Source organism: Dipodomys ordii, unplaced genomic scaffold, assembly GCF_000151885.1.
Source record: "Dipodomys ordii isolate 6190 unplaced genomic scaffold, Dord_2.0 Scaffold116, whole genome shotgun sequence".
NCBI classification, from domain to species: Eukaryota; Metazoa; Chordata; class Mammalia; order Rodentia; family Heteromyidae; genus Dipodomys; species Dipodomys ordii.
In genome coordinates, this window is record NW_012267332.1 from 820,671 (window position 1) to 826,670 (window position 6,000).

The 6,000-nt window shown below is 35.4% G+C and overlaps 1 protein-coding gene across 5 annotated transcripts in view; it reads right to left on the minus strand.

The window, feature by feature from the left end:
* Positions 1 to 6,000, minus strand: part of LOC105995241 (putative P2Y purinoceptor 10) — a 101,559-nt gene that overhangs the window by 20,145 nt on the left and 75,414 nt on the right. The window contains exon 1 of one of the 5 annotated variants that reach the window (XM_013028936.1): positions 4,714 to 4,887. The exons of 1 other annotated variant lie outside the window; for it this stretch is intronic. The gene's annotated coding sequence lies outside the window, so the exon portion shown is untranslated. Of the gene's footprint in view, positions 1 to 4,053; positions 4,162 to 4,226; positions 4,331 to 4,713; positions 4,888 to 6,000 lie in introns of those variants that run through there. 3 more of the 5 variants (XM_013028941.1, XM_013028939.1, XM_013028938.1) reach the window with 3 other exon arrangements.

Sequence of the window (6,000 nt, forward strand, 5' to 3'; positions counted from 1 at the left end):
ACATTACCAACTTCTAGAGAATGGAAAAGGAAGGAATATTGAGGTAATAATAATGTAATTTGTAATACAGTTTATAGTGAACCACTAAGTGAAAGTAATGCATTTCCCTGAGATCTAGGACCTAGTACAGCAAATTTTTAAAACTTAGGAGTGCTTTGTAGCCAAATCACACAGAAGTGTGAGTAACATGAAGATCCACTACATGTGACTAGCATCAGAAATAGGAGATCAATTTGAGGGCCTGCATTCATTACTTGTGAGTTTGAGATGAATCCATATAGTTAGCAATAGTATCAAATTTTTTCAATTTTTGTGGGACCAACAAATTTCTAAATACAATCTTTAAAAGATTTCCTACTGAGATGTTAAAGCGCAATTGGCTTGCTCAATTGACAAACTAATTTTAAAGGAGTCACCAGGGTTTTTATATAAAATACAGTTCTAGGAAACCATCAGATAATCTCCCAAATCTTTACTGCCCATGTTATTCACTGTCATGAATATAATTCACAAGAAAGAAATGGGTTTCTGGTTTGGTTTTGTTTGGTATCTGGCTTTAGGAAGTTCAATTTTAAATCTTAAAATACTCTCTGGCAAACATGTAGTCAGTTTGCAGACAACAAACTGAATCTTCCACCAATGCAAGCTCTGAAATGAGGCACTTAGGAAGTTTTAAGCCTAGGTTGTCTGAGCTCTGAGGGGAACATAAATTACCATAGACATTAGAAAACAATATGAATATTCTTCAAAAGGTAAAAATAGAAAGAATATATGATCCATCCATTTTAATTGTAGTGTATATCTAAAGAGATTGAAATAAGTTGATTAAAGACATACCTACACTCTCATTTTCACTTTACAATCATTCACAATAATCACAATATGTAAACAACCTAACTAGTCATGAGTAGGTGAATTCCAAAGGAGAATTTGGCATATATACACATTGAAATACTACATAATATTAAAGAAAGAAATTGTGTCACAGGAACATGAGTGTATATGAAGAACATGATTCTAAGTGAAATAAGCTATGTTCAGAAAAGTAAATGCTATCTAAAGAGCAACAATGTGCACAATAAAAAACACCAACTTCATAGAAACAGACTGGAGGCTAAGAATACAAAGTTAAGAAAAGTTTCAGTGATCAATTTCTCTGTATGATAACCATACTTAATAATATAAAAAATAACCATTGCTTAAAGAATAGATTGGTTTGCCAGGTGCAGCTGGCTCACGCCTGTAATCCTAGCTACTCAGGAGGCTGAGATCTGAGGATCGCAGTTCAAAGCCATCCCAGGCAGAAAAGGCTCCAAGAGATTCTTATCTCTGATTAACCACTCAAAAACTGAGTGGAACTGTGGCTCAAGGTGGTTGAGCACTAGTCTTGAGCAAAAGAGCTCAGGGACAGCACCTGGGCCCTGAGTTCAAGCCCCACAATTGACAAAAGATTTGTAAGGTGATAGATTTGATAAGGTGATAGATTTGTTAATTGGCTTTATCAAATCTTTCTATAACATATTCATAGACCAAACATCAAATTGTGTGTTACAAATATAAGCAATTATTTGTCAACTAAAATAAGTTTTAAGAAGTTCATCTGGATGAAAACTTCTTTAAAAAGCAGGTGAAATTGTTTTAAAAAGTAGGTATAGGGGATGAGGAAAAGTGATAGAAGGAATGAATTTGATGCGGTACCTTATAAACACATGGAATGGTGAAAATGAACCCCATGTGCAAACTACCATATGCTAACAAGGATCTTTCCCAAAAATTTAAAAAGGTAAATGAAAAAATTAAATAGATCACTAAATCTGATAATTTGGAACGTATTATAATGTTTCACATCATACTTGGAATTAAGTTTAAGAAGTAATATTAATCCCTCCAAACATCAAAAAGAAAAACCAATTTCAATGATTGACATGGGCCCCTTTCTAGTTTATGTACATGTAGATCGGCAGGTTGTTGAAACATATCCATTGTAACTATACCTTAGTTGATAAGTAGACAGGATATGTGAAGTCAACAAATTTCTCTTTATATTATCCCCCAATTTCTTCCTTTTTGCTCCCTTGAGTTTTTTCAATTACTTATACCTTTTGAAGTCTGACCCTTTATTGTTTGGGAAAATTTAACAGTTCATTGATAAATCTAACTCATATAGACATTCACTAGATTTCCACTAGCTGAGTCTCTTACCTCTATTAGGAATGCTTGAATTTCAAAAAAAAGGTGAGAATTTAAAGAGACAGTAAATAACCTCTAGTAATACATTACTAATAGTGAAATTTTTCAATAGAGATAGAAATGTAAGGAGACCTAAGGAGACACATCAGGTTGAGGGAGCCTTTACTTAGCCTCAAAATAATATACTAAAGCAGTGGCCAATTTGCACATCTAACTCTAGTGCTATGTTATCACTTTATAACCTTAGAAAATACAGAGAAGTATTATTTTTTCCAATATTGAGCAACAATTTTGACCAAATGCAAAAATATCTCATGTTCTAGTGAATAATCTCTCAGCCTTCTAGGACACCCACATACACAGCTGCAGAAAACAAGATATCAGCACAGAATCCGCCAACAGCAACCCCTCCTTCCCCCTGGAGCTCTACAATTCAGCAAATGTCTAGTTCCTACTAAGCACTAATATAGGGATACACTTTACTGCTGGTGATACATAAATGATTAATTCCCTCTTCCTTCATCCAGGATCAGCAGCTGGCTAAAAAAACACCCTACATCTCATTAAATTAGTTTGGTGGATGGGAGAAAGAAAGTGAATTGGGGAAAAAAAAAACTCTATGCAGTTTTCCAGTCCGCTGTAGATGTCTTCTTTTCATAATCCTTCCAAAACTTAGTTTCTAAGGCTGGTCAGTCCAAGGGGTTTTGCTGACCTCAGATCTTCTGGAAAACCCCCGGAGCCATGCAGCTGCTTAGTCTGCCTGGTTTCATATACTTTCCCAAGTCTCAGTCACCTTGAAACTACTTCCACATAGGAAAAACTCCACCCGTACTTTGTGGTCAGAGAGATTAGGCAGAACCTCTCTCAAAATCTAACATTATTATGGTGCCACTTGGCAACCATAATAGGCAGATAGTGCCATCCTGTGAGTCATGCTCATGTAGTCTACAGCTGTTAGTTTCATTTTGTTTCTGGAAACAATAGTACTATAATAAGTTCTTTTTTCCTAATAGTTCATAGAAAAATTTAATTGAGGTATCTTCTGAAAGAGAACTATAACTCCAACTCTTTAATGTAATGGAATTCAGTGTTTACAAAATAACACGGTATTGTTCATGTCATGAGAAGATAGTGGTATGAGAATGTATCACTAATGTATCTAGGATCACATATCATTTTATCTAATTGTGAATCATCTTACATACATAATCAAATTCCAAGCGTGAAACTAGCATACATAAAAAAGAACAACTGCTTTATTACTTCAAGTAAAGAGAATGGAAGAAATTCCTTCCCCCAAAGACAGCAAAAATACTTGGAACACTTTGCTAAAAAGTTTCCCATGTTCTCAAATTAAAAATACATCCAAAGAAATGTTCACCGTAAGTTGAGAATCAGCTCCATTGAGACCAGACAGCTGTGCCAGCTTCTAGGGCTTGATGAAAATCCTTTTGTGCTATTTGAAGCCAACATGTCCCACCAGAGAATGCATGCATGGAAAATGTCCCAGTCCAAGAAAACATGTCAAGTCTCATCTTACAAAAAGATTTAGGCATTTAAATCTATTTACTGTTTGAATGCTGCTGAAAATTTTGTTGACAAAAACCATGGACTTAAACCTTGAAGTTTACTTTCTCCCATGGCTCACACTAAAAGAAATGCATTTAATCAACCACAATCTTAATTTTAGCAGAGAATTGTTAAGAGCAGTGTTTGATATAACCCTGGACTCCTGGTTTTTTTCAATGGCACATTCAATTGTAGAGAAAGGAGCTTTCTATCTTGACAGTCACATTTCCTCTCAAAAGCATGCAGCAGTTTCACTGAACATTTTAACCACTTAAATTTATAAATAGATATTACCTCACTGGATTCTCCATTCTTCATTACAATACATCCCCCTTAAAGGTAAGATATTAACAGACTCAGAATTACATTTTCAGTGGAAGTAGCAAAATTTCACACGGTCGTTTTCACTGCACAGAGATGTTTTAGTTCTATTTTTGAATGTATGAAGAGAAAGCCAAGAACCTTACCCTTTCTACCCAGATATCCTGTAGAGAACTGCAGGCTTGTACAGCTACAAGAGGAAGTAACTTGGTTTATTCAGCAAAACAGGAAAAAAAACAAAATCGTTTACCTCTAAAGGGAGGTAGAACTGTTCGTCAGAATCACTCAGTTGTTTAGAAAAGCATTCCCCTCAGAGGATATTGTGGGCAAAGAAAATTCAAATGTTGGCTTTGATAAATTCAGAGTTTCCATGATTTGTACACTTCTTCAATCAAGAACAGAGGATGTGACTTTAATTTGCCACGTATTTGCCATCATTTTCTCAGTCTACTCCAAAAGTTTCAAGTGGAGAGTATGAAAAAAAAAACCTCAGTCTTTAGAATTTTACTTTGCCCTTTAAAAATGAATGATAAATTTAAAATCCAAATCATTTAAAATTTTAATCTTAAAGCAACAAATATCACTTGATACACTGATTTTTCCATTGTTTATCTGTTGTATATGTTTCCTTACCATGACCTCTTCTTCAGATGATCAAGGCATATATTCCTTGGGGAAATCCATTTGCAGTACTCTGAAGGCTATCAGTTTGATAAACTTACAAAAGATGCTGTATTTCCAGATCTCAGTAGATCCCAGGGATGCAGTGACTGTCATTTCCATCTAATGACATAAAAGGTCATGTGTTTTTGCCATGGTGCTTGCAAAGAATGTGTCAAAAATGTACTGAGCTTCCTGCTATGAACACGCCCTTCTTACTCTATCATGATCTTTCTTCTTCCTTTTTTCTGTGTGTGCTCATGCATGTGTGTGAGTCAAATGTGTCTTTCAAGCTGGCTGGGTGAAGTATTTCCAAGCCATATTGAAGTGTTTAGTCCACATTGCTCTATTTTGCCATATTGTCTGTTATGAGCATAAAAGATGGAAATAACAGGAAAATTTTTGACAATTAAGGTAAAACTTACTGGTCACCAAAATGGAATGATATGAGGTCACCAAAAAAACTGTGCTAACCAATGTCTCCCACAAACATAACTAAGTGTACTCTTTGAGACATGCTTTTGGGTTACAATTTCGTCTTTCTTCCATTATCTTTGAAAACATTGAATTTAATGTATTTCATTTTTAAAACTATATGGGGAATGTCCTATTTGATTAGCCTTAACTATAGGAGAAGAATAGTAAAATGGATAAAAATTGTTCAGAATTAGTAGTGGTAAGGATTCCCAAGATAAGTGTTGAGAACTTTATGATCTTGACATTGACACAATTGGAAAGATTCACTAGCAGTCATACAACAAACGTTCATCTGAGTGACCTCATTAAGTGCAGTAAAAGCAGAGCTTTGAGACAAAAATCTGTCTCCTCAGAATGTTGTTTTTAACTACCTGAATATATGTGTAGTTTGAGTAGCTAAGATTTTAAGGGGCTCTTTTATTATGTCGTTTCCTTTTAGCTACAATAGTTTTCTTTGTTATGTTTGTAGTATACAAGAAAAATCAAATGTTCACTATGAAGCATCAACAAGGGTTTAGCTTAGAAAGTAAGGTAAGAAAAGCCAGGGCCACTGCATAGGGTTGTGTGATGCAAAAGTGACAATGTGAGACATGTGGGACAAGATGGCGGAGGAGAAGCTGGAAGCTGAACAAGCTCTCGCATAGAAAGCAGTTTTAGAGTTCCAGTGAACAGTCCTAAGCCAGAGAAACACACCAAGTGTGCCATCACAGGACAGAGAGTTAGACAAGTGAGAGAAAGCCAAGGAAAGAATACACATCTGAGCACCAGCCAGCCACCGGCAGC